Here is a 27,173-nt window from a genome sequence, read left to right as displayed (position 1 = left end):
CTTGAAAGCTTTCGGTAGAACATTTTCTATGGAGGATAATGTCTAAAAATTTCTCCAATCTTTACCTGAGTCATGCCATGCAAAATCCATCGCCATTGAAGAGGCAAAGGATTTAACCAAAGTCACATTTGATGAGCTTATTGGGTTCCTTATAACTTATGAGCTTAAGAAAAATATGACTTTGGATCCTAAAACGCCTAGGAAGGATAAATGCCTTGCTTTTAAATAATCTAGTCCAAATTCCAAAGAAATTCTAGAAGATGATGAAAATAGTAAGGTTGACATGGAATCACTCTTAAGTGACATAAGAAAATTCATTGTAGGAAAACAAAACTTTAGGAATGAAGAAATAAGAAAAGATAAGACAGAATCACATCAATGCTTCAAGGTCAACAAAAAAGAAGAAGAAGGAACAAGCTCAAAAGATGATGATGATACTCCTTCTTATGATGAACTTGCATATAGTTGTGCTCAGTTGTATGATGTGAGCTTGCTATGGTTAAACTTAAGGAATCTTCATTAAAAGAAGAAAATGAAACATTAAACGTCAAAATCAAAGGATTGGAAGATAAATTGTCAAAATGGAAAGGACAAGAATCGTGCCTTTGTTCCACCCTAAAAGAGTTAAATGTTGGCTTTTTGAATCTAATCCCTAAAAGAGTTAAATGTGTGTATTTAAGTGTTTGAACAAGATTCTATTTTAACACACACATAAGGGAACTGGAAATGGAAGTTAGGAGAACTTAAAGCTTACATTATTTGGTGTTTTCAAGGAAGATAGAACAGAAAAAGTAGACAAGAAGACATTTGATTCAATTGTAATTGCATTCTAGTTTTATATTTTAGTTTGTAATAATGTATTGTATGCATGATGTGGATGATAGCTCAAATCGACTATAAACTGACCTTAGGGCATCTTCACTTTATCGAAATCCTTTTTACAACACCTTAAATCAAACAAAAGATTTTAAAATAACTTTAAGGTCAAAATGAAGGCTTACAAAGATGTTGACCGACGTAAGATTTTTAAGGCTTAATTAAAAGTCTTGGTTGACCGACCATTTTTCATGTTAAACGCCTCAGTCGACCAAAAACTCAAAATGTCAAACAATTGACTTAAGCCTCGGGCGACTGACCTTTTTTTAACGCAACTTCTACTGTTGACCAAACCCTTGACTTTACATTTTCTACTAGCCCCGACCAACCAAACTTTTAGCTCAAAAACTCCTCGGTCGATGGAACATATCCCTTTGGAAAATCGACCTTAAGACCGGGCGACCGAACCTACGAAGGTTTGGCAAATTGCCTTTGCTCGGGTGACTAGCCCTTGGCCTCAGCCAACAAAACCTCTCAAGTCAGATCATTTTTTAAATGTTAAAATGGGTTTAAAATTAATTAAAATTTTATAATAATACCTAGCGTATCCCCAACGGTCATATTTTGGGCTGTATTGGTATACATATCTACTTAGTATAAGTTGCATCCTTATTATACACAATTATTTTACTAGTTGCATTCTCGACATGTTGGTCGAAAGAGGCTTGCACTGGCCTGTAATGTGTACCAGATAGTTCAGACCCAGTTAGGAGGGCATGTTGTAAACGTTGGGGGTCAACTTTGTTAATGTGATATGGGGTATTCCCTTGCCTAGTAAGGAGAAGGAGATTGCATACGGTGCCGCTCCACCCGCAAGTGAGCATTAGTGGTGAATCCTTTTGCTTGTTGTCTTTAGGTAGGGACATAAGTAGTATTGGTCGAACCCCGATAACATATTGTGTGTCTACTTTTAATTTCGGCATATTATATTTATCTGTGCAATTGATATATGCTTAGAAAAGCCCTAAGTTGTGTATTACTGCTACTGGCTTAGTTAAACCTTGGAAAATATTTCAATTCCCTATTCACACCCCTCTTGGGAATACACCAATTCCAATAGAAAATATTTCTTTTAAAAAGGAAAATGAGGAGCTTTTAGAAAAGGCTCAAAAAGACCATGGATCTTTTCAAATTGAGGTAAAAGATTTGAAAAATCAAATTGAAAATGTCTTGAAAGAAAATGCTATCTTGAAAAAGAAAAATGAAGATCATGGTAAAGTCATAAGAGGTAAAGAAGATTCAAATAAATTCTTAGAAGTTAAAAGGAACAACTTCTCCAAAAAGAATTTGAAAACCTCTTATAAGTCACATGGGTATGCATCGACAAGCAAAAATAATGGAAATAAGTCAAGACCCTCACATGAAAACCAAATTTGTTTATATTGTGAAAGGAAAGGTCACATAAGATTTTTTTGTCCTTATAGAGGAAGTAGAGGCAAATAAAAGTAGTTGGAATGGGTGGTAAAGAAAAACCCATTGGCACCCAAGGAAGAAGGGGTACCCAAAGGGAACACGTGATTCTTGAAGTGTTTCCTTAGGACCTAGGATTAGGAATTAAGTTTAGGACCTTAGGTAGATTCAAACCACACCTAGGTGAAATGAATAAGTGTTGAAAAAGTAAATTGTCTTTATGATAAAATAAAAACATTTATTTTTGGTTCAAAATATGAAAATTCCAGTTTTTGTTTTTTAATTTATATTAAATTAGTTTGTTGGAAATTATTTTGAAAATCATGCCAATATTGATATGTTCAGATTATATAACATATATAATGCTTAAATTGTATATATCATTATAGATTGGTTTATTTCTTTTTGAAATATTGGCTATTGTTTTATGGGATGAAATCGCATGTGCTCCAAGCTTGCTAATTGGAAAAACCTTATTTTCTCTTATGAATTTCTAAGGTTTTGATTTTTTATTCAAAAGCATGCTATGTTGTGTTTTGATGACTTATGCTCTTGCTTGGATATATAGTAGAATTGTTAAAAGCATAGCATAACATATCCAATACATGAACTTGAGTTCTAGTGAAAGCTAATCATAACAAAAATTCGAAATTTTGACTTGAATGTTTAATCCAACATCATATGGTATTTTTTTTTTTTAAAAGATCATCATTCATGTCTCTCTTTTGGGAAGCCATTCTTGGTTTTACAAATATTATGGTTTAGCAAATGTTTGATATATGTGTTTAGCACACACTCACCTCACCACCATGGAATCTTAGATTAAGGAGGAGAAATCATTTTTAGGTAAAATGATTTGTGCCTCTCCTTTTTATGATGATCAAAGGGGGAGATGATTGTGTGGTGTTATGTAAAGGGGATAAGTGAAATGCATTTGGGGTAGAATGCATATGGTTGCACGAAAATTCAAAATGTTTATTACTTGTCTTATCGTAAATGAACTTTCTATTTTATGATGTGCATGTTTAAAGCTCTAATAGATATGAAAAAATAGTTAAACCTTACATGCATAAAGTAAGGGGGAGCAAATTATAGATATGCATATAGTAAGGAGGAGCATATTTTAGTCCCATTCTAGAATATGCACAAATTAATAGGGAGCTTTAAATTATACTTTTTAAGAACACCAATGGTTTGTCATCATTAAAAAGGGAGAGAATGTTAGCCTTAGAGGCTGCGAGAGCTAAATTGTCTTGTTTTGATGAAAACAACCCATTAGTGATTTTTGGTTAGCTTATCTTTGCATATTTAGTTATGGTAATTATAAATACAAATACAAAGATTAAGTAAAATAGTAATAGGTTAGACACCATCAAAAAGGGGGATATTGTTAGCCTTGGGGGCTACATAATCATGGTTTATATGTTTTGATGATATTAACCTATATGTTGTTCCAAGTGTTTTCCTATCTTTGCAAACCATGTTTAGTATAAGTACTTGAACATGAAGTACAAGATCAAAGACAAAGATCGAATCGAGTTGACATTTGGATAGGAAGATCAAATGGACACGTACTCGGATGGACCCAAGCACAACGGGATGTTTTATAATTGTTGAATGATTTGTAATAAGGGTTGTGTGAGTGGTAGGTTCAGTTTGTAACTCTTGCATTTTGTTTCTGCATGATTTCTAAGAAAAAGTTATGTAACATCCCGACCTGCCACGTGGGGCTTGGGGTACTACTTTAGTGATGTCTGTAGACCTGATACCAACTCATCATATAAAATGCAACGAAAATAAATCATATATTTTCCACAATCCATTACTAGAGTTCTAAACCACTTTTATATACGAACGTCTTCAAATTATCCTATTACAACCATAGTACAGTACAAAAACCAACTAATTTCATATACACCACGTACAAAAACTATCAGACCGACCCAGCCCCTCTCAAGCCCACTAAGCATGATCCCCGGTGTTTCCTAAAAAGATAATTTGTATGATGGGGTGAGACACTTCTCAGTAAGGGAATACTTAGTTAATATCAGTGTGTGGCCAATATGAATTTTAGTGTATATGTAAAATAACTCGTTCTTCATTTAACCAAAAAATGCATTTAAATGTATAATCATTCTACATAGTTGAAAATACCCTTTTTCCTTCCCACGGTATAGATCAACTTAGTAAATAATTAACCACAGTTATAAAATCATTCTTAGCCCATACTCTCTCTCTCTCTCTCTCTCTCTCTCTCTCTCTCTCTCTCTCTCTCTCTCTCTCTCTCTCTCTCACACACACACACACACACACACACACACACAATTATTTGCAAGTAAAAGTTTCCAAGGTTAGGGAAGATTACACGCCCACACATGTACCTTCCCTCTAGTCTTGTACCATTGCAACTACCAAGGCACTCACCTTACTCAGCTAGCCCTCGAGGTTATGTTAATAATTAACCTTAGTTACATAAATTAACAGATATACATATAAAACAACTCCCTATGACTAATGTCATTTACTTTCCCCACGGCACGAGTTGTGTGGCCCGAAGGCTAGACTAAGCAATGGGTGATCAGCCCAAAACAAAGTCAAAACATCATCCTCTACAAGTATGTCTGCAAACATCCACAATCAAGTTGCAGGTTCGATACCCTTACTTCAACCTCATGCAGGCAGTTGGCTAAGACCCCCTACACTTCTATCCAAAACAATGTGGGCGCACATGGTCTAATAATCAAATCACTAGCAACGGTACCGTGCCCACAATACACTGGTCCCCAGGGTTCCTAAAGCATATTATGCAATTTAAGTGATAAGAACCATAGTTTAAATCATTTCATATAAAACATGTCATTTTATAAAACCCGGCCCCCTGGCCAACAAAAAAAACTCGGCTCACAGTTGTTTAAGTAGAACCCCGATCCTCAGTCGTCATATCAAATCCCTGCATTATTCACAAGCAATTCCAGTATTTCGCAAACAATTTCAATATTTCACAAATAGTCTCAAATCTAGTTAAACAATAAATCCTTCCAAATAATCATCTGCAACATGATTTCAACATTTAAACATAACCATATAAATAACCAAACTTTCCACCATTCAATTTTATTCAAAAATACTACATCATAAATCTTAGGTTTATAAATCCCTGTTCAAACGGTTAGTTTTCGAAATAACCTTCGAATTATTAAATATATATATATATATATACATATATATATATATATATATATAGCAGTTTAATTGTTTCAAATATAACAAAATTCCTGATTTAACTTAATTCATTTACCTAGTTTATTGAACTACGCCTACAGGAATCTCGAAATTATACCCGCGGTGCTCACCAGAGCCCTGAATTCAAAAAACCCTACTTACTCAAGTCAACCCCAGATTGCCCAATATTTTAGCATTTCCAAATCTACATTAATTAAATAAAAGTTGATCCCTAAATAACTCCCTTATCCTAATTTTGGAGCTATGCCTACGATGACCCCACGAGAAATCCGTTCCGCTAAACTTGTAGAGAATCATCCCTAGATTTTCGTAGTGGTGTCAGATCGTCAATTTGGCTTATGATTTAAGAAAAATTGAGCTAAGAGTGAGAATTTACCTTACCCCAGGAGATATGTCTACGTCGCTCCTATGACAAATCCGCTCCGGTAGAAATGTCGGTGGCGGATAATGGAGTCCAGTGGTATTTTCTGATTTTCGATCGGCCGAATATCAACCAAGACATTTAGGAGAGTGAGGGAGAGAATGAAGAAAGAGATGGATGGTGCTGAGGGGGGGGGGGGGCGTCTCAGCTTCTTCCTAAAATTGGAAATCAGGATGCTTCTGTGAAGCATGCTGATACTTACTTTAATATAATAATAATAATAATAATAATAATAATAATAATAATAACTTTTAACATATATAATAATACATTATATTATATTAATATATTAACATATTATATTATATTATATAATTTAATTAATAATTACTATTTAATTAAATATTTTATTTTTTATTTATTTATTTTTTACATTCCCAAGTATATAATTTTCTGGGGCGTTACAAGTTGAGCAAAGCACATGCATACTAGGACACATGAGTTTATAGGATTGCACTAAAGACATAAATACAAACTCGCCTTTCATTGTTTTCAAAGTTAAACTTAAAGAGTTTGTTAAATGAATCCTAAACTCAAATATGGTTTTCAAAGGGACAAGTTTTTAGCATCTTGGTTTTACAAACATTTTCATACTTGGTCCCAAATGTGTCAAAACGAGTTTTATGTCCAAAAGTTTCAAAGAAGTCCAGAATTTTTCATAAAAGTACATAATGTCATATAAGATATCAAACAAGCTTACAAATGGGTTTTTATTAAAAAGATATCTTATAATCAAGGGGAAACTCACTTGGACAAGTTTTGAACCTCATTAGACCTAAAATCTTTCTTATATTTTGTCGAAGAAATGTTTTTTTAAGTGATAAAAGGCTTTTTGAACAAAGAATAAATAGTATGTTGATGAGCACCTGGACTCATTGGCTAGTGTGTATGAGGAACTCATCGACATACACATGGTACTTGTCGACAAAGAGATCCCGAGAGCACTTGAAACTGCAGAGGTGACTCATCGACGAATACAGAGGATATGTTGACTGGTGTGTGAAGGTGACTCGTCGATGTATACAGAGGAATCCTTGACGAAGAGATATCGAGACCCACTTAAGACTTGCAGAGGAGTCTCATTGAAGAGAATAGGCACGCATCCATGAATGTGTATGTGGGGCTCGTTGACAAGTACGTGGACTCGCCGACAAGTGGTCTCGAGCCCAGTGTCCTAACGGGTAGAAAATAGCTAGTTTTTGTTAGGGATTGCTTCCAACGGCTATTAGGGACTTTGGGCTATAAATGCAAGTTCCTAAACTTGTTTAGGAAGGTTTTTGATAATTATTGATCATATTTGTGAGAAATATCTTTGAATCTTGCATATAGTTCATATTCACCTTGCTATATTGCACCTTGCATATAGTTCATATTCACAAAGTGCTCAAACTCTCTTGTCCTTTAAATCATGTTTGAATCATTTCTTAAGAGAGTTGTGTGAGGTTTAAGTTGTAAATCATATTTGCTCATTGTAAGGAACATTCTTTGTAATCTTCCATCTTCTTATGAAAGGTTCTTTATGAACCAAGTTGTAAGGTTCTTTATGAACCAAATCGGTAAGGCTCTTTGTGAGTGATAGGGATTTGTTCCTGAGTCTGTAAGGCTTGCTCTGCCGAGGAAAGAGTGATTATAGTGGATTTTGGAATCCTTAGCTTGGTGCTAAGGCGTGGACGTAGGCTAGGTATCAAACCACGTTAAATCCTAGTATTAAGCTTCTCTCTCCCTACTCTTTATTGTTTATCTTGTGCATGATTTAAATTCCATATATTGTGTTTTAATTATTTGAATCTTGCCAAGTATTTTTTTTTTGTAGAGAGAATTTTTAATATGCGAAAAGAGCCATTCACCCTCCTCTAACTCTATAATGCATATCCGCTGCGGGGCGCACGTACATACTCTTGAGCTACGACGATTAACAGAAATAAACTAATCAACAAGTATATATACAGTTACAAGATCATATTGGATTTATCATTTGAACTCATCATATTGGTTTAATTTTCTAAAGTCCCCAGCGTAGTAATCAAGCAATTATTATACGTAAACTAGGATTTTATGCCTTGAGTGCTAATATGACAAGTGTTTCTAATTTTGCACTAAAATGATTCACTTAGTCATCACTTATCTCTTTTTTCCTAGGTATGGTTAAATCTATCTAATTCTTATAAATTAGCTAATCCTAGGTTCTAAGGAAGCAATAGTCTAAAGTTTAGGTAATTCGTTTTGGTACACATTCTTCTTTGGGTTCCAAAGGGTTGGTCTTCTTAACTACCCATTTTAGCTTTCTTTCTTTGCCTCTAGCACCTTTAAATGGGAAAGTGAAACGGATGTGACCTTTCCTTTCACAATACAAGCAAGTCTTGTTTGCATGTGAAGGATTTGATTTATTTGCCCTATTTGATGAGAGACTAAACTGACCATGAGAATTATAAGAGGAATTATTACCGAAACCCTTTTTGTAAAGACTATTTCTTTAGGTTCCTAAGAGTTTATTTGTAATGCCCCAAACTCTCCACGTGAGGCCCAGGGTCTTATGAGACCAACACGTGTCTCTAATTTATAACAGTGCATGGCTGAAGTGTTTAATATATAATTAAAATATCCATATAAACACAATTCATAATCCATAGCAACCAAGGTAACTCGTTCATAATCACACCATGATCAGTTTTTCTATCATCCAATCATATGGCCACATACATGAATATTTTGATTGATAATTCCAAAGAATAAGGAAGTCTACCCGCCCATACAAGTAGATTCCCTCTGCTCTAGTGCTAACACCAAGGCACTCACCCTTCTCAATAAGCCCTCCGGTTATGTATACAGGTAAAGTCACTGAAAATAAGGAAGGTCACCCGCCCATACAAGTGGCTTCCCTCTACAATGGTATCAAAAAATAATTACTAGAGTATTAGCTGTCCTCAGAAAGCCCTCGAATAGAGTAATATACCTTAACCTAAATACTTAATTAAAGTCACACGGATCTAGCAATATTCATTTCACAAAACACCAAACATATATGCATATCACAATCAATTCACACAGGCTAATCATACAACCTTCAATCATACCCACATAGAGTCTATATTCACACAATATGTAATCGTCCACACAGGGCTGTCAATTACAACATACATGTCCACACAGGACTAGTCCACACAAGACTAATCAAACCACATAGGTTAGACGGGCAACCTAGGACAAACCAATCACACAGCATATATATTCACATAGGACTAATCAAACCACACAGGTTACAAAACAAACACTTCGTTCATGGTAAATAGGTAAACAACCTCCTCATACCACTGCCAATGTTTACCTCCCAATATAAATGCCCATATAACGACCTCCTCATACCACTGCCAACGTTATATGACGATTACACCAGGTACGATATAATGACCTCCTCATACCACTACCAACGCTATATCGCAATTTACATTAACCACAACACAAGTCAACAACAATCAATCATTCAGCACATTCGCAGTTCTACCACAGTATACACAACATCACTATCTGCAATCAATAGTATAATCAACCAGGCAGAAATCACAGCCAAACATTATTTGCAATCTCAATGATTCATCATTCCCCAATGCTCACAATCAATTAATTAGTTAGAATGGTTTCAACCACACAATTTTTCCCAATATAATATATATCTATTTAAAAACAGTACCAACACGGTTTCGAAAAATTGTACCTAAATATGTAGAAATTATACCCAAAATTTAGTCATTTTAAATTTACTAAAAAGCTATTATAAAATATTTCCCCTTACTTGCTCCTCGGGACTCCTGTCTAAAATCAACAAAACGAGACCTTGTATTCCAAAAATTCCAAATTCCTCAAATCTAAAAAAAATACCCATATAATACTTCCTAGGCTCCAAATACCTCAAAATAATAAATAAATCTTAAATTATCTCACTTACTCTGGCTTTGGGATGTCTCCCAAACTTCTCAAATCAAAATTTTGCTCTGTCTATATTGCAGAGAATCTTCTCAGGAGTCTCGTAGTAGCTTCCGATCGTCGAACCGAGCTAAATCTGGCCCGAAATCGAAGAAAGAAGGCAGAGGAGCCGTGGGTAGAGAGAGAAACAGAAGGAAAAATGAAATTCTTGCTAAAAATTTGATTTCTCCCTAGTTATAAGCAACTTGCCATGTGGCCTCATTGATGAGATGTATGGACTCGTCAATGAGCCCAAGAACACGACTCGTAGATGAAACCGAGTGCTCGTTGATGAAATTTAGGTATTCGAAACCCTCTCTCGGTAAACCCTCGTTGTAGAGACAAGCATACTCAACGACGAGGCTCTGAAGTCTACTCGTCGACAAGAAAATCTAGCCCGTCGATGAGGGCCTACTTATTTCCTTTTCCAATATGTTTTCCCTTTTCTCCTATTTTCCCTTTGTCCTTTTTATTATATTTCTTATTATTTTAAATATTCAAAATTTTTTGGGTCATTATATTCTCCTCTCCTTAAAAGAATTTTGTCCTTGAAATTCGTTAATTACCCATTTACACATCAAAACATTAACTGCACACATTCATAAATTTCAACCAATCCAAACATATACAGCACCGAATCATGCATAGCTATACAAAATTAACATACATATTAACTTAAACATATACTTGGGCCTTTAGTTTTACCCTCCCTACGCGGGGCACTGCCGCCGCGTGGCACTGGGTTATTCCTCTTATTCTAGTTCGGAGCTGGTTCATTATTGGGTGGTTCTCAACATTCCCGAGTTATGTGACCCTGTTTGCCGCATTTATAGCATACGACACTCCTATTCCGGCATTCTCCCCAATGCCACTGATTACATTTAGGGTAGTGGGGACGTGACGAATCGCCCTGTCGTCCCTGATCATTCCTTTTTTACCCCTAGCCTACTACATCTCGATCTCCCCTCCACAAACCTTGTCTGACATTCATTTGGGAAGGAGGAGATGCAACCCTTTTCCTTCATTCTGATGCCTCTGAACCTATCTATAGACTCAACCCTACAATAGTAGCTTTCTTCACCAATTCCATGAAATCTTGAATCTGCAGACACGCCATGTGCTCATGAATCCTATGATTCAGGCCCCTTTCGAACCACCTCACTTTTTTATATTCATTTGGAATCACAAAAGGTGCAAAATGAGATAACTCCAGAAATTTAGCAGCATACTGCTAAACAGTGAGCCCCCCCTGAATCAAATTGAAAAATTCCTCCGCCTTCGCATTTCTGGTGGTGGTGGAAAATATCGGTCGTAGAAGACCTGCTTGAAGCAACCCCAAGTCATTGCTATAGGTACTGCTCGCTGTTCCTCCCACAGCTTCTTTGCATGCCTCCACCGTTTAGCTTCTCCAGCCAGTTTGAAAGTGGCGGAGAGAACCTTCTGCTCCTCGGTGCAGTTCAATACCGCTAGTATCTTTTCCATCTCTTGTATCCACATCTCAACCATAATCGGGTCAGTGCCGCACTCAAAAGATGAGGATTTCATATGAGTAAATTTATCAATGGTGCAACCCTGGTGCATTGGTGGATAGCTTGTTCCCTCGAAATCCCATATCATCTCTTCCCTAACCTTATGAGCTATTCCCCATAACAGCCAAAAGCTGTCAATCTCGTCCCCACTGGAAGTTCCCATTTCGCTTCCTCTCCTTCATCCACGCCTTTGCCTCTAGGATCCATTCCTGAATATAAATATACAATAGAGGAAATTTAGAATCTCCAAATCTATATATATTTGACATAATCACAAAACATGAAACCAAATTATTATCCAAATCCTCAATTAAATATCCAACAACCATTTATCCACAATCATCTTAACTTTCAAATTCAAATTCCAAATTTCAGTCTCACAACTTGGAAACATCACCGTTGACAAATTTACCATGGTTTTCTGAAACCGTCGACTGATTCCGCAAATCACAAAAGTCTATCAAAGGATCTCTGTCTCCAAGCTATGAAACAAACTCAAACTCCCATCAACACACTAATTTACCCATTCCTACCCTCATTCAACTCAAACCTATACTCTGGTATTAATCCTCCTAATGTCCACAAGACCGTTATGCACTGATACAAACTGTAATGCCCCGGACCAGCCACGTGGGACCTGAAGTGTTATGAGACCAACACGCGTCTCTGATACCATTCATGCGGCAGAAAAAATAAAATAACCTCAACAAAATACACAAGAGTTCTATATTTACACACACAGATCCATAATAATTACAACCTCTTTCTTTATATTACAAACATGAACAAAATATATATTAAACATAAAAGCTAAAAACATAATCGTTCTGGTACCACTCACAAAACTACCCCGCCCTGGATCTATCTAAGCTCGATCACTTCGATAACCTAAAAAGATTAAATCATCGACGGGGTGAGACACCTCTCAGTAAAGAAGAAATAATTTATAACAATGTATGGCTGAAGTGTTTAATATATAACTAAAATATCCATACAAACACAATTCATAATCCATAGCAGCCAAGGAAACCCGTTCATAATCACACCATGATCAGTTTCTCTGTCATCCAATAACATGCCCACATACATAAATATTTTAATTAATAATTCCCAAGAATAGAGAAGTCTATCCGCCTATACAAGTAGATTCCCTCTACTCTAGTGCTAACACTAGGGCACTCACCTTTCTCAGTAAGCCCTCGGATTATGTATCCAAGTAAAGCCACCGAGAATAGGGAAGGTCACCTGCCATACAAGTGGTTTCCCTCTTCTCTGGTATCCAAAAATAATTACCAGAGTACTCACCTTCCTTAGCAAACCCTCGGGTGGAGTAATATACTTTACCCTAAATACTTAATTAATTAAAGTCACACGCATCCAGCAATATTCGTTTCACAAAACATCACATATATATATATATGCATATCAAAATCAATCCACACAGGATAATCATACAATCTTCACTCATACCCATAGAGGGTTTACATTCACACAATATGTAACCGTCCATATAGGACTGTCAATTACAAAATACATGTCCACACAGCATTAGTTCCCACAGGACTAATCAAACCACATAGGCTACATGGTCCACCTAGGACAAACCAATCACACAGCATATATGTCCACACAGGACTGGTTCACATAGGACTAATCAAACCACATAGGTTACAAAACAAACACTCCGTTCATGGTAAATAGGTAAACAACCTCCTCATACGGCTGCCAATGTTTACCTCCCAATATAGCCGCCCATATAACGACCTCCTCATACCACTGCCAACTTTATATGACGGTTATAATAGATACGATATAACGACCTCCTCATACCACTGCCAACACTATATCGCAATTTACATGAACCACAACACAAGTCAACAGCAACCAATCATTCAACACATCTGCGGTTCTACCATAGTATACACAACATCAATATCTGTAATCAATAGTATAATCAACTAGGCAGAAATCAAAGCCAAACATTATTCACAGTCTCAATGATTCATCATTCCCTAGTGCTCACAATCAATTAATTAATAAGAATGGTTTCAACCACATGATTTTTCCCAATATAATATATATCTATTCAAAATAGTATTTTCAATACCAGCATGGTTCCGAAAAATTAGACTTGAATATGTAGAAATTATACCCAAAATTAGTCATTTTAAATTTACTAAAAAACTATTATAAAAAATATTTCCCCTTACCTGCTCCTCTGGATTCCTACCTAAAATCAACAAAACGAGACTATGTATTCCAAAAATTCCAAATTCCTTAAATCTCAAAAAAAAAAAAACCCATATAATACTTTCAAAGCTCAAAATATCTCAAAATAATAAATAAATCTTAAATTTTCTCACTTACCCTGATTTCGGAATGTTTCTCACACATGTCAAATCAAAATTTCGCTCTGCCTATATTGTAGAGAATCTTCCTAAGAGTCTCGTAGTAGTTTCCGATCATCAAACCGAGCTAAATCCGACCCGGACTAAAGAGAGAAGGTAGAGGAGCCGTGGGTAGAGAGAGAAACAAAAGAAAAAATGAAATTCTTGCTGAAAATTTGATTTCTCTCTATTTATAAGTAGCCTGCCACATGGCCTCGTTAACGAGATGTTTGGACTCATGGACAAGCCCAAGGACACCACTCGTGGATGAAACCGGGAGCTCGCCGATGAAATTCAGGTATTCAAAACCCTTTCTTGGTAAACCCTCGTTGACAAGACAAGCATACTCGATGACGAGGCTCTGAAGACTGCTCATTGACGAGAAAATCCAGCACGTTGACGAACGCCTGCTTTATTTCCTTTCCCAATCTCTTTTCCTTTTTCTTTTATTTTCCCTTTTTCCTTTTATTGTCTTTCTTATTATTTTAAATAGATAAAATTTTCTGAGTTGTTACATTATTAAAGTTTTCTTTTCCTCTTGTGAATTTATAAATGATTTTCCCATAATCATCATTTTGCTTTTTCAAGAGGATATTTTCTTTTAAGGTATTTTCAATTAGAAATTTTAAATCTTCAGCATTTGCAATAAGCTCTTCATTTTGCCTCTTAAAGGAACTATTTTCATCATTCAATACGGAACAGAGACAAGGTTCCTTTTGTTTGCATTTAGACAATTTTTCTTCCAAATTTTGTTCTTTTTTTTATCACAATTAATTCTTCGAATAATTTAGTACATGTGATCTCTAATTCATCATGGGTAAGTTCATCATCATTGAAACTTACCTCCTCTTGTTTTTTATCCATGAAGCAAGAATGTGCTTCTTCCTCTACTTCATCATCGATGGAAGGTCCATTCATTTCATCCTAAGTAGTGGCTTTCATGGCATTATAATCTTCTTGTCAAAATTTCCCTTTGTTTTTAGGAACAATACGTTATTATATCACTACAAGAAATAAGGTTATTAGTGACGGTTTTAAACCGTCACTAATAATCAAAAAATTGTCACTAATAGTATTAGTCACGGTTCAATCAGTATTAGTGACGGTTATAACTTTGTCCTTATATCTACGGCTACTAATAATTATTAGTGACAAACAATTCAAATTGTCACTAATAGTGGAATATTAGTGACGGAATACAACTGTCACTAATATCATAAGGCCGTCACTATAAATCATGCATATTCTCTGCTCAAATTCGTCACTAAAGTTGAAGTATTGGTGATTGTTTTAATAACCGTCACTAATATGACACTATTAGTGATGATCAATAAATCGTCCTTAATGTTACGCTTTTAGTGACGATTTTTAAAACCATCACTAATAATATAGTATTAGTAACGGTGATAAAACCATTACTAATATTGTGCCTTTAGTGACCAATTTGAACGCAAAAAAAGTTAAATATGTGGTGACGGTTTTAGCCTTTAGTGACGGTTTAGAAATCATCACTAATACTACGCCCAGCTATTATTAGTGACTGCTATTCAAACCGTCACTAATACTTTGAAAAAATTATTTTATTTTATTTTATTTTTTAAATTCCTATAAAAGCCTGTAATCAAATTTCGGCATACATAAAATTAAACCTGAATTACTAAAACATTCAAATATTATTAAAATTTAAAACAAAAATTGTTCAAAATTCAAATACATCCAAATACAAATTCAAATTAAAATATACAAATTAATTCTATTCATATAAAAAGAAATATAGGAAAAGTCAAAAGTTGCGCGCACATCCGACCCGACTGCAGTGCGTGGCATCGTCGTAGTGTTCTGATAGTTCCAAATGCTACAAAATAATAATTATACAAGAAGTTAGCTAGTATATTACAATGTTTGAACATATATGCATATACTATAAATAATAATGATTTGATAGCAAAATGATCGAACATTCAAACATAGTGTGAAAAAAGGATGGGTTTGAAACTAAGTTTGATCAGTCAGAATTCACCCCACTTGATTCAGACCTTGTATGCCCGAATTGTAAGCTAAGTGCTTAAAATGAACTAAGTTTACTAAGTTTGTTCATATTCTAACTTTACTTCTAAGTGGGGAAAAAGCTTCTGGGGAGGAGTTTTTGAGCTCCATCAACTCCGGCATATCCATCTCAATGTGACAGACGTGTTAGGACTAATCCCAGTTGGTTTGGATCTTGTATGCCCGAATTGGACACCTAAGTGCTTAAAGTGAACTAAGGTTACTATTTTTCATATTTTAACTTTACTTCTAAGTGGGGAAAAAGCTCCCTGAGAGGATTTTTTGGGCACCATCAGCTCCAACACGTCCAAGTCAATGTGACAGATGTGTCGGGACTGACCCCAGTTAGTTTGGACATCGTATGCCTGAATTAGACACTTGGGTTCTTAAAATGAACTAAGTTTACTAAGTTTGCCTTTAAATATATAATTTTCAATCAGTGAGGACTTTTTGGGCTTCGTCAGATCCAGCCTGTCCAGGTCAATGTGACAGACGTGCCAGGACTGAAGACATTCCATTTGGACTTCGTATGCTTGAAATGGATACCTGGGTGCTTAAAATGAACTAAGTATACTAAGTTTGCTTGTATTCTAACTTTACTTCTAAGTGGGGAAAAAGCTCCCAGGGAAGAGTTTTTGCGCACCGTCAACTTTGGCACATCCACCTCAATATGACGGATGTGTTAGGACTGATCTCACCTTGTTTGGATCTCGTATGCCCGAATTGGACACCTGAGTGCTTAAAATGAACTAAGGTTACTATGTTTCATATTCTAACTTTACTTCTAAGTGGGGAAAAAGCTCCCGGGGAGGAGTTTTTGAACACCGTTAACTCTTACATGTCCAAGTCAATGTGATGGATGTGTCAGGATTGACCCCAGTCATTTTGGACCTCGTATGTGTGAATTGGACACTTGGGTACTTAAAATGAACTAAGTTTACAAAGTTTGCCTTCACGCATATAATTTTCAATCAGGGAGGAGTTTTTGGGCTCTGTCAGATTCGGCATGTCTAGGTCAATATGAGGCACGTGTCAGGACTGACCACACATAATTTGGACCTTGTATGCTTGAAATGGACACCTGAGTGCTTAAAATGAACTAAGCATACTAAGTTTGTTTGTATTCTAACTTTGCTTCTAAGGGGAGAGAAAGCTCCCGGGGAAGAGTTTTTGGGCATCGTCAGCTCCGGCACATCCAGGTCAATGTAACAGGCGTGTCGGGACTAACCCCAATCTCATATGTCTGAATTGGAAACTTGGGTGCTTAAAATGAACTAAGTTTACTAAATTTGCCTCTAAGCATATAACTTTCAATTGAGGAGGAGTTTTTGGGCTCCGTTAGCTTCGGCACATCTAGATCAATGTGGCGGACGTGTTAGGACTAACCACACTCAGTTTGGACCTCGTATGCGTGACTTGGACACCTAGGTGCTTTAACTAAACTAAGTTTACTAAGTTTGTCTCTAAGCATATAAATTTTCAATTGAGGAGGAGCTTTTGGGCTCTGTCAGATCCACTACGTCCATATCAATGTGACCGATGTGTTAGGACTAACCACACTCAATTTGGACCTCGTATTCTTTAAATGGACACATGAGTTCTTAAAATGAACTAAGTATACTAAGTTTGTTTGTATTCTACTTTGCTTCTAAGTGGGGAAAAAGCTCCCGGGCAGGAGTTTTTGGGCATCGTCGGCTCTGACACATGCAGGCTAATGTGACGGATGTGTTGAGACTGACCACACTCAGTTTGCAAAAATGAAGCACAAAGTTTTATAACATGTATAGGAATATTGAACTTCTTGAATATATGATAATTATATAATATCTAGTTACATTGACCCAAGTGTGGAGAATCAAGAAGGTGTTCAAGCTTGGACTGATATTCATAGTAAGATTTGCTAGGAAGATCATTGTGTATGTTAGGAACAAAAAATGCATGTAGCAATTTTACAAAAATATAAACAAAAATAATGACATTGAACATTACCATAATATAGGTATAAATAACACATCCACAAGAACTTATAAGTCAGACAAGTCTAGGATTTTTCTCTCTTCCAATGCAAGCCTCTTATGTAGTCACTTCTGATGATCTGCTAACTCCACAAATAAATCCCTTAGCCACTTTGCTATCCTATATGCAGCAGTTCCTAACTGACAGAGCTTTAATTCTTCGCCAATTATAGCATTTGTGCTCTTTAATTCTTGCTACAAGATAAGGATCATAAAACAAATTATGCAATTCCACAATAGAGCTCCAACACTAGCACAAAATCTAACTTTTATAGTTGATGATATTTCCTCAAAAAATAATAAAAATAAAAATGAAAGAACTTACCAGGGACTTCTCTTCTAGGTTCCCAACTTTTGGGCACAATCCTTGCCTTGGTATCTTTTCAATTATCACCCATGCCCTGTAGAAAATGAACAAAATAATGTGTTGGTTTTACAAGGCTTAACATCCTATTTTGATGCTAACAAACAAGTAGAACTGAACATGTTTTGTTTAGTGATGTCTTTTCAGGACTTAATGATGAATGCAAAGTTAAAGAATTCATGAAAACTTATATTTCAAAGAAGGATGATTATATCAAGTTTAAGGCATGGATTAAAACTTGAAGATCATGAGAGCATTTATATTAAAGAAAAAGCTTCAAGAATAAAAGCCCAAGTGATCAACATGGAAAGCTCAAAGATCAATGAAGTTCAAAGTCTGAATTAGTGATGAAAGATCAAGAGAGATAAAGAATTGAAAGCTCACATCAAATTCAGGATCATTGAAGCCCAGCAATAAAGAGAGCTCAAAGCAAAGAAGAATCAAATGAGTCTTAGGACAAGCTTTGTAAGTACTTCAAATATGATTCAAGTATGATTTTTCATTTTCAAGCTCATTAGGCAAAGAGACTTCGAGACTTGATTTTTAAAGTCTTGGAACATATTTTTCAAAGTTAAACAAGTTAATATTCCAAGATAAATTAAGTAATAAAGAAGAGAAAAATAAAAAATGTCTTGAAATGAGAAATAAGTGTTTGCCAGGTGACTGACTGCACCTGGGCAGTCAACTTCCATGTTAAAACATCTTTAATAAGAAGACAGTAGCTTGATAGACGATTGTCTAGTGCTTGACAGACGACTGTCTGGGTAAAGTGAGACGACTGTGTATGTTTTGCCAGTCGTCTGTTACTCTTTTGAATGTTTTAAGAAAATTAGGTTGTTCAGTGCCAGGCACCTCACTATTTGGTGACAGGCAACTGCCACCTTACTGGTTATACATTATTAACATGGAAAACACTAACAACCAACTGTTAGGGTTCTCACAGTCATTTGTCACACGAAAATTTTCAAAATACTCAACGGGCATATTTTTAAATTTTCAACTACTTGAAGCTAAAACTAATATAAAAATTGGACCCTATTCCAAGCAAACTTGGAGAACAAGTTAAATAACTTTCTACATCTATAAATCCCCTCAAGACACATTGATTTGATTACCAACAATTCAATTTCAGCAATCAAACTCTCTCTCAAGCATTCTGAAAATCACAAAGCTCTTTGCTTCTCACAACTTCCACAAAGTTTCTTAAGTCTTGCTGATTTTCTCATGGATATTGTGCTTCAACTATCAATTCTTTCATCCATTGAAAGAATAATACGGTGAAAAATTCCTAGAGCTTCAATCTGAATTTCATATTGTGAATTTTATTGAAGTATATAGTTTTTGAACTGTACTATCAGCTCTTTGTGAGACCATTCTCTGTACATCTATTTGATTTGTATCTTGTAGATTGATGATTCCAAGGATTGTTTGGTACATTGGCTAAGCAAGGGGATATTGCTTAGAGAGGTGGGCTCTAGTCTATTTGAAGGAGTGACCGAACGAGGGTACATCGTTTGGAGAGGCGGGCTCTATCCTGCTAAAAGAGTGTGTAAAGGTTTGTTCCACCCGGTAAAAGAACATATTTAGTTAATCATTTGGTGGTTTTCCAAAGGCGAGGACGTAGGTTGGGTATAAGCCGAACCTCTTCAAAAATATCGGTCTCACTCTCTTTTTCCCTTATTCTTTATTTTCAACACATTTAAATTGCGTGGATGGTTTAATTGGTAATCGTACAAACCATGTAATTTGGAAGTTAAATAAACTTAAGATTCAATTTTGATTTAGGATTGCGGAAACCGAAAGGGAGTACCTTGGTTAAACCATATTTTGCGAAAACTATAAGGGAGAACGTTATTTGGTTAAACACCCAAAAATAAATTAACTAAGAGTTTATTTGAATTCTGAATTTGGGGAAGAGTGTGAATGTTGTGTTGATTGAGAAAGCTAATTCATTATCAAAGGGATTGCATTAATAATAGGGCTACAAAGAAGCTGAGAATTTTTATTAAGTTGCAACGTATATCTTGATTGAATGTTTTATTAATTAGTTTGGTTGAATAATTAATTACTTGTTTGGTTAAGTAATAGTGTTGTGGATTAAAAGAACTAAGTTCTTGTATGATTGGTAAATTAAACAAAAAAGTCAAGAATTGGTTAAGAGAAATAAAAAAGAAGTCTCCAAAGGAACTAAAAGAAATTTTTATAATCCAATTCACCCCCACCCTCTCTGGGGACTACACCTTGGTTTTCACAATGAAAGCTAACTGAAAAAGGAAATATAAGTTCTAATGAAAGCAATTACATTAAATCCAATATAATCCGATATAGAAATAGTGGGAAAAAGCGGACATAGTACAATCAACAATAATAATGCATTTGTAGATACCTTCCTGTTGAATATGTTATAATGTGATTTGGATTCTCTGAAAATTTCCATAATTTCTCCAGGTTCTATTTAGAATCCAACACAATGGTTCCTGTCATGTATGTCTCTGCAGACGAGCTTGGGAAAATACAGACTTGTGTTGATATCGTAATCTACTTATATAGGAATTCAACAACTATTCTTGGGGACAAGTCTTTGTCCAAATTGTCAATTAACACGAAATGGTCATAGCCAGTGATTCTATTCATAAGTGAAGTTTCCCCTCCCATATCTAAATCTTGCTCTATAGATTGAGACAAGCTTGAATTATTCTTGGCATTTGAACTATAAATATCCTCATGGTAGGCAACACTTCCAACACTAGAATCACTGCCTTCTTTTGAATCTAAACTAGAAGTTAGTAAGTCGGTAGGCCAGTTCTCCATTGTAAAATTGTGTTTAAGTAAAATATATCCAATTCTTAATAGGGTAAAGTACATTAGTTCATAAACCAAAAAAAGAAGTTATAATAACATACAGAACTATAAGGAGTTAATTTGCAATTTCATTTTGACCACTAAACCCACTTTACAAGACTATACAAAAAAAGAACATTCGTTATTTTCTGTTCACAATATGTGCTGAAAAGATAAAAACATTCACAAAAGCAATTAATCAAAGTAAGATATTAATTGATTGGATTATTATCACAAATTTCAAGACTTCATTAACCCCTACTCAACTTCAAGAACATCTTTATTACATTTGATGAAACCATTAGTGACCTTTTAATTGTCCACATTCCATCAATCAATATAGTTTTAGTATATTTTGGATCCTTTAGTTCAACTTACTAACATTGTATAGTAAGGGGAACAAATTGTACATTTATTTTAAACCGCTACTAATAAATAATTTATTTATATATATATATGAAAATAATAATCATAGTTCATGTTTTGGGGACCTTGAACCTCCTCCCTCCTTTCTTTGCCTGCACACATGGGTGGGTTCCTTGTGATGATGACTACATTTTAGCATGGTCATTATGAGACTATCTTAGTAGCAGTGGATAGATGAAAATAATTCTTGATATTATCTAGGAAGCAAAACCAGATATATATCAGGTGATATATTGGCTAACCTCGCCAGTGTGCTTGACACCGCATATGAGAATCTGGATGAGTTAAAGATAAAATAGAACGAGCAACTCATGTCCTTTTAAGTAGAATGCTTGAAGAGAAGGATCGTCACTAGTAGTCTTATATTGGTGATGATTTTTACAACAGTCACTAATAATGCATTTCTTGATGGGGAAAAAAAGTTCAATAGGTTACCAAGTACATATGACTCACACACGAGCAATCTCACTGAGAAGAAATTATCTGCTAGATGTACCTTTATAAGTCTACTCAAGATCCCCCAAAGGGGTGAATTATTAGTGACGATTTTTTAAAACCGTTGCTAATAATGCACGTTAACGAAAGAACAATTTGTGTTTGATTGGTTGAGTTTAGACGACAAGTTACGGTCTTTCGTTAGGTGCTTGGGTGCTTGTGTGCCAGTTGGAATATGTTGTGTAGCGAAATATCAACCATGTCGGGTGGCAGTGCAATTTAGAATGGATCAATAACTTTCGGGCAAGGTTGGCTTCTTGCTCATCTCCCAAAGATCATTCCAAGCAGGGGTTTCAATTAGGCACTACAACTGGTGGAAAAGTCATATGTTGACTCGAGCAAATTGTAATGAAGTATGTGTTTATGAAGATGAGTAAGCCAAAGAATTCACCATTTGATCAAGCAACAATGCACAAGGAGATGTTGTGATTCCTCTGCATTGATGAATCCTAGTAATCATAGTGAAGGACCTTTCAAGATGAAGGTAGAGACCGGTAACTGAATGGAGCAACGAGTAAAAAGATTTCCCTCCGGATATGGAGCTTTAACCTAGTGACGCAGGTGAAACTAATGCTAAATCAAAAGTGGCACCAATGGTTCCACCCGAAAAGGGTGAAATCAATTGTCATGACTAAGTCGCATAAAGGAGTACTCTAAGATCGTCACCATGGTATAATGACAAGCTGTCTTGAGAAACAGCAGCATCGAGAAGCACTTGCCGGTTAAGGAAGAAACCGTAATACAAATATTATTACTTACCTCTGAAATCCTTCACATGGCCTAGTTTGAGACTTTGATCCTTCTATTGCCTTTGATCATCATCTTCTAATTTCACATGATGATGATCAAACGATGGGTATTTCATCTCGGACGTAGTTGAGTCAAATACCATAATATGAAACACCAAGTTCCCTTCATACTTGAACTTTTTGTGAAAAAAATTTCAAGCTCCTTTTCTCTTGAAATTTCATATTATGATATCTCATAGGGCTTTTTTCAACGTTTTATAGGTTGGCCACCACACAATCATGTCACTTGGTAGATGTCTAATAAAGTTGTTGAAACTTGATATGTCTTGGATGCACTCAGGTATGTTTCTTGTGGCAACCAGTGCACTTTGTTCTCTATGCTACTGTTGATCAATCATTCTATGCAATATTGAAATTTTAAACCACCGGTACATCAAGGGTCCAATTTATGTGTCGGATATTAATAGGATAAGGTCTCATAGAGCTTGTTGGCTTTGTGTTGTAGAGTTCAGATGTGTTCTTGGATGGCCACTCAAATAACCAAGTGAAAATTTTTTGGATTGAAGTTAGCTCCAATTCTAGAAATGTTCCAGCCTCCTAGAGACGTTCTAGCCTCCTAGAGAACAGGAGATGGGTGCTACAAGAAACATACCTGAGCGTATCCAAATAGCTTAAGCACCTTTAATGACATGCAACTGTCCACAATCAACCTTAAGGCCTCATTCGATAAATTTGTGACACCAAGACATATCAAGTTTCAACAACTTTCTTACACATATACCAAGTGACACGGCTGTATGGTGGCCAACCTATAAAACGTTGAACAAAGCCCTCTGAGATATCATAATATGACATTTCAAGAGAAAACGAGCTTGAAATTATTTTCACAGAAATTTCAGGTATGAAGGGAACTTGGTGTTTCATATTATGGTCTTTGACTCAACTTCCTGCGAGATGAAATACCCACTGTTTGATCATCATCATGTGAAATTAGAATATGAGGATCAAAACCAATAAAAGGATCAAAGTCTCAAACCAGACCCTGTGAAGGATTTCAAAGGTAAGGAATAATATTTTGTATTACGGTTTCTTCCTTTACTGGCAGGTGCTTCCCGATGTTGCTACTTCTTATGACAACTTGTCATTACACCATGGTGACGGTCTTAGAGTACTCCTTCATGTGACTTAGTCATGACAACTACTTTCACCCTTTTCGAGTGGAACCATTGGTGCATCTTTTGATTTGACATTAGTTTCACTTGTATCACTGGTTGAGCCTCCGTATCCAAAGGGAAATCTTCCTACTCATTGCTCCATTCACTTACCATCTCTACCTTTATCTTGGAAGATCCTTCACTACGATTGCTAGGATTCCTCAATGCAGAGTAATCCCAACACCTCCCTGTGCAATCTTACTTGATCATATGGTGAAGTATTAGGCTTACCCATCTTCATAAATGCATACTTCATTACAATTTGCTCGAGTTAGGAAGTCAACCCTACTCGCAAGTTATTGATCCATTCCAAATTGCACTGTCATCCAATATGGTAGATAATTCGCTACACGACCTATTCCAACTAGCTCACAAGCACCCAAGCACCTAATGAAAGACCATAGCTCGTTGTCTAAACTCAGCCAATCAAACACAAATTGTTCTTTTGTTAATGTCCATTATTAGCTACAATTTTAAAAAATTGTCACTAATAATCCATGCTTTTGGGGAATCTTGAGTCAACTTATAAAGGTGAAGCTAGCGGATAATTTTTGTCTCGGTGGGACTACTTGTGTGCGACTCCTCTGTACTTAGTAACCTATTGAACTTTTTTCCCCATCAATAAATACATTATTAGTGACTGTTGTAAAAATCATCACTAATACAAGACTACTAATGACAGTCTTTCTCTTCAAGCATTCTACTTAAAAGTGAAGGGACTTGCGGAATAGCCTTAAGATCCGACTATAGTGTATACGGATAACAAAAAAAAAAAAACAATCTGATCATGTAAACCCTAATTACATGATTAGGATTATACCGGCAAGTCTGGTTTGAACCTGAATCTGCAAGTATAAAAACGAGCTCTTGAAGACGACCAGGAATCATCTATTGTATTCCTTGAACACACCTTGCTCTTGAGAGAGTTGGCTCATAAGCAGCTATTAGGGTTTTCTTCTCACACGAAAAATTTTTGCCTCTATGAGAGTTCACTCGTGCCACCCTAGGTGCTTAACAGAGCGCGTGTATATAGACTATAGCAAGGACTTCTGGGCAAATATGACTAGAGCTTCCTACGTAATACATAATTAAACCAACCCAAATTCATCCTTAATTATGTTAATTACAATTCATACCACTAAATAATTATAATTGCACTCCCTATCATATTCGAAATTAAATTTCAAGCTCCTATTATTAAATGCTTATTTATCTCCCCACGTAAAGATTATAGATACACATCTATTAAATTAAATTACTAACAATTTAATTAATTGACATAATAATTTCCTAAGACCTTCCACTTAACCTATTTGATATTTCGGATTCAAAATCCACCTACAAGGTTTAACACGATCAAAACTTGTAAGCTTCCTCAATAAGGTATCATCAATCCCGATACTGGGACGTGGATTCCATCAATAATTAATGCTCACCATACACATAATGTCATCACCTAACTCACTGAGTTTTTTGACCTATAAAGAATCTCACTCTTCTATGAATCAAACTAATAAACACTAATCATATTAGGATTAAGAGCATAAGCACTCATAATAACCATGAGGTATTAATTGTTTTATATAGTTAGTATAAAAGCAATTAGCCCAAGACAATCATGTTCAATACACACAATGTTTACTAGCACAAGGAGTTGGAACTGTACCATTCCCAATAGTCAAGACAGACCTATAAAAACCTTGTGCTACATTCCTAGCAATGGTGTGTCCAATTTCATTTAAGACTGTGAACAATAAACTTATATTCTATAAGAACTGATGATCTAATATTTGGTGCATAAGTCGTACTCTACACACTAGATCACCTACTATATAGAATAAAAGATACACATGTATAGTCATTAAAAAAATAATGTCAGACAAATATTGCTCATAAAGATTCTCATTAAAATGGAATAACTGAAGTTATTAATAAATACCAAAACTGATTACATAAAGGATGTCTTTCAGTATATATCCCTAAAAAAAAGGACATGGGTTGCTCATTTTATTTTATCTTCAACTCATTCAGATTCTCCAGGAATAATATCAAGAATTGTTTTCATATGCCTATTGCTACAAAGATAGTCTCCTAATGATCATGCTAAAATGTAGTCATCTTCATTAGCAACCCACCCACTACTCTTGAGGTTCTTTTATTAATCCTTTTCATATTCACATCTTCTTAATTTGATGTCTTGTGTAATTAGGTGTTCTAAAATACGCCTCATTTATTTGAAACTCAAACTATCTTTTTATGCCCAAGATCTTCGTACTACACACCCGATGTAGGATCCTTGCACAAAGGCCCTTTCTGCTTTCACTCTTATAGGTTCATATAATAAGTTTCTGATGCTAAATTGTTAAATGAATTCCATGAAAAATATCCACATTAGAAAATTCAAGAATGGTTCAAATACAAACATCACTTTCAAAAATATTTTAGCATGCAGTATAGCATACTCATTTTATCGCTTGGTTTATGGACTTCTAATTATTTTGGAAAACTTCTAACGAAATTTTGGCAGCATGCCGTTTGTAAATAGAACATTTTCCCATAAATACATGTTCCAAAAACCTAGTTGTTTACAGCAAGTAATTCATATTAAGCATGCAACACCCTAAAAATATCTACCAACATGCAATACACAAGTCACTGCATCAGCCATGCAGGTGGCATTATGTTCAATTAGCATGCACTCCTATTGTCTCCTATTAGCATGCATTTCACAAAACGGCATACACCATGATGTTGGCGTTCTAGACAAATATGCAATCCAGGATATTTATGCAATTCAATATATCCAATATAGTTCATGTCAAAAATATAAACTATCCATCAAAGAGATATAATTATTTATTTGCAATAAATTAAAAATTCAAAGGAATCAGTACTCCTTAAGAGTAGAAATTCAAAATGATTTAAAAAAAAATTGAATAAACTTTTTGTGGCAATCACCAATATATACCAGGTCTCGATCCAAAAATAAATTCAGATCCAAATACCCTAGACTTGAAGACCCAGGACCTAGGTCAACTTTAACATGGATCCATTGATCGTTGACCCATTTTCCTTGTACTAGCCCAAACCAATTAATGGTTTACAAGATTGACCCATTCTCATATTAAGTCCTATTGAGCTCAGCCAAATTAACTAGGCTTAATTTAACTTAACTTAGTGAAACCCCAATTCCTAAT

This window comes from Malania oleifera, chromosome 4, assembly GCF_029873635.1.
Source record: "Malania oleifera isolate guangnan ecotype guangnan chromosome 4, ASM2987363v1, whole genome shotgun sequence".
In the NCBI taxonomy this organism is placed as follows: Eukaryota; Viridiplantae; Streptophyta; class Magnoliopsida; order Santalales; family Ximeniaceae; genus Malania; species Malania oleifera.
Note: the sequence above shows the minus strand (reverse complement) of the source record.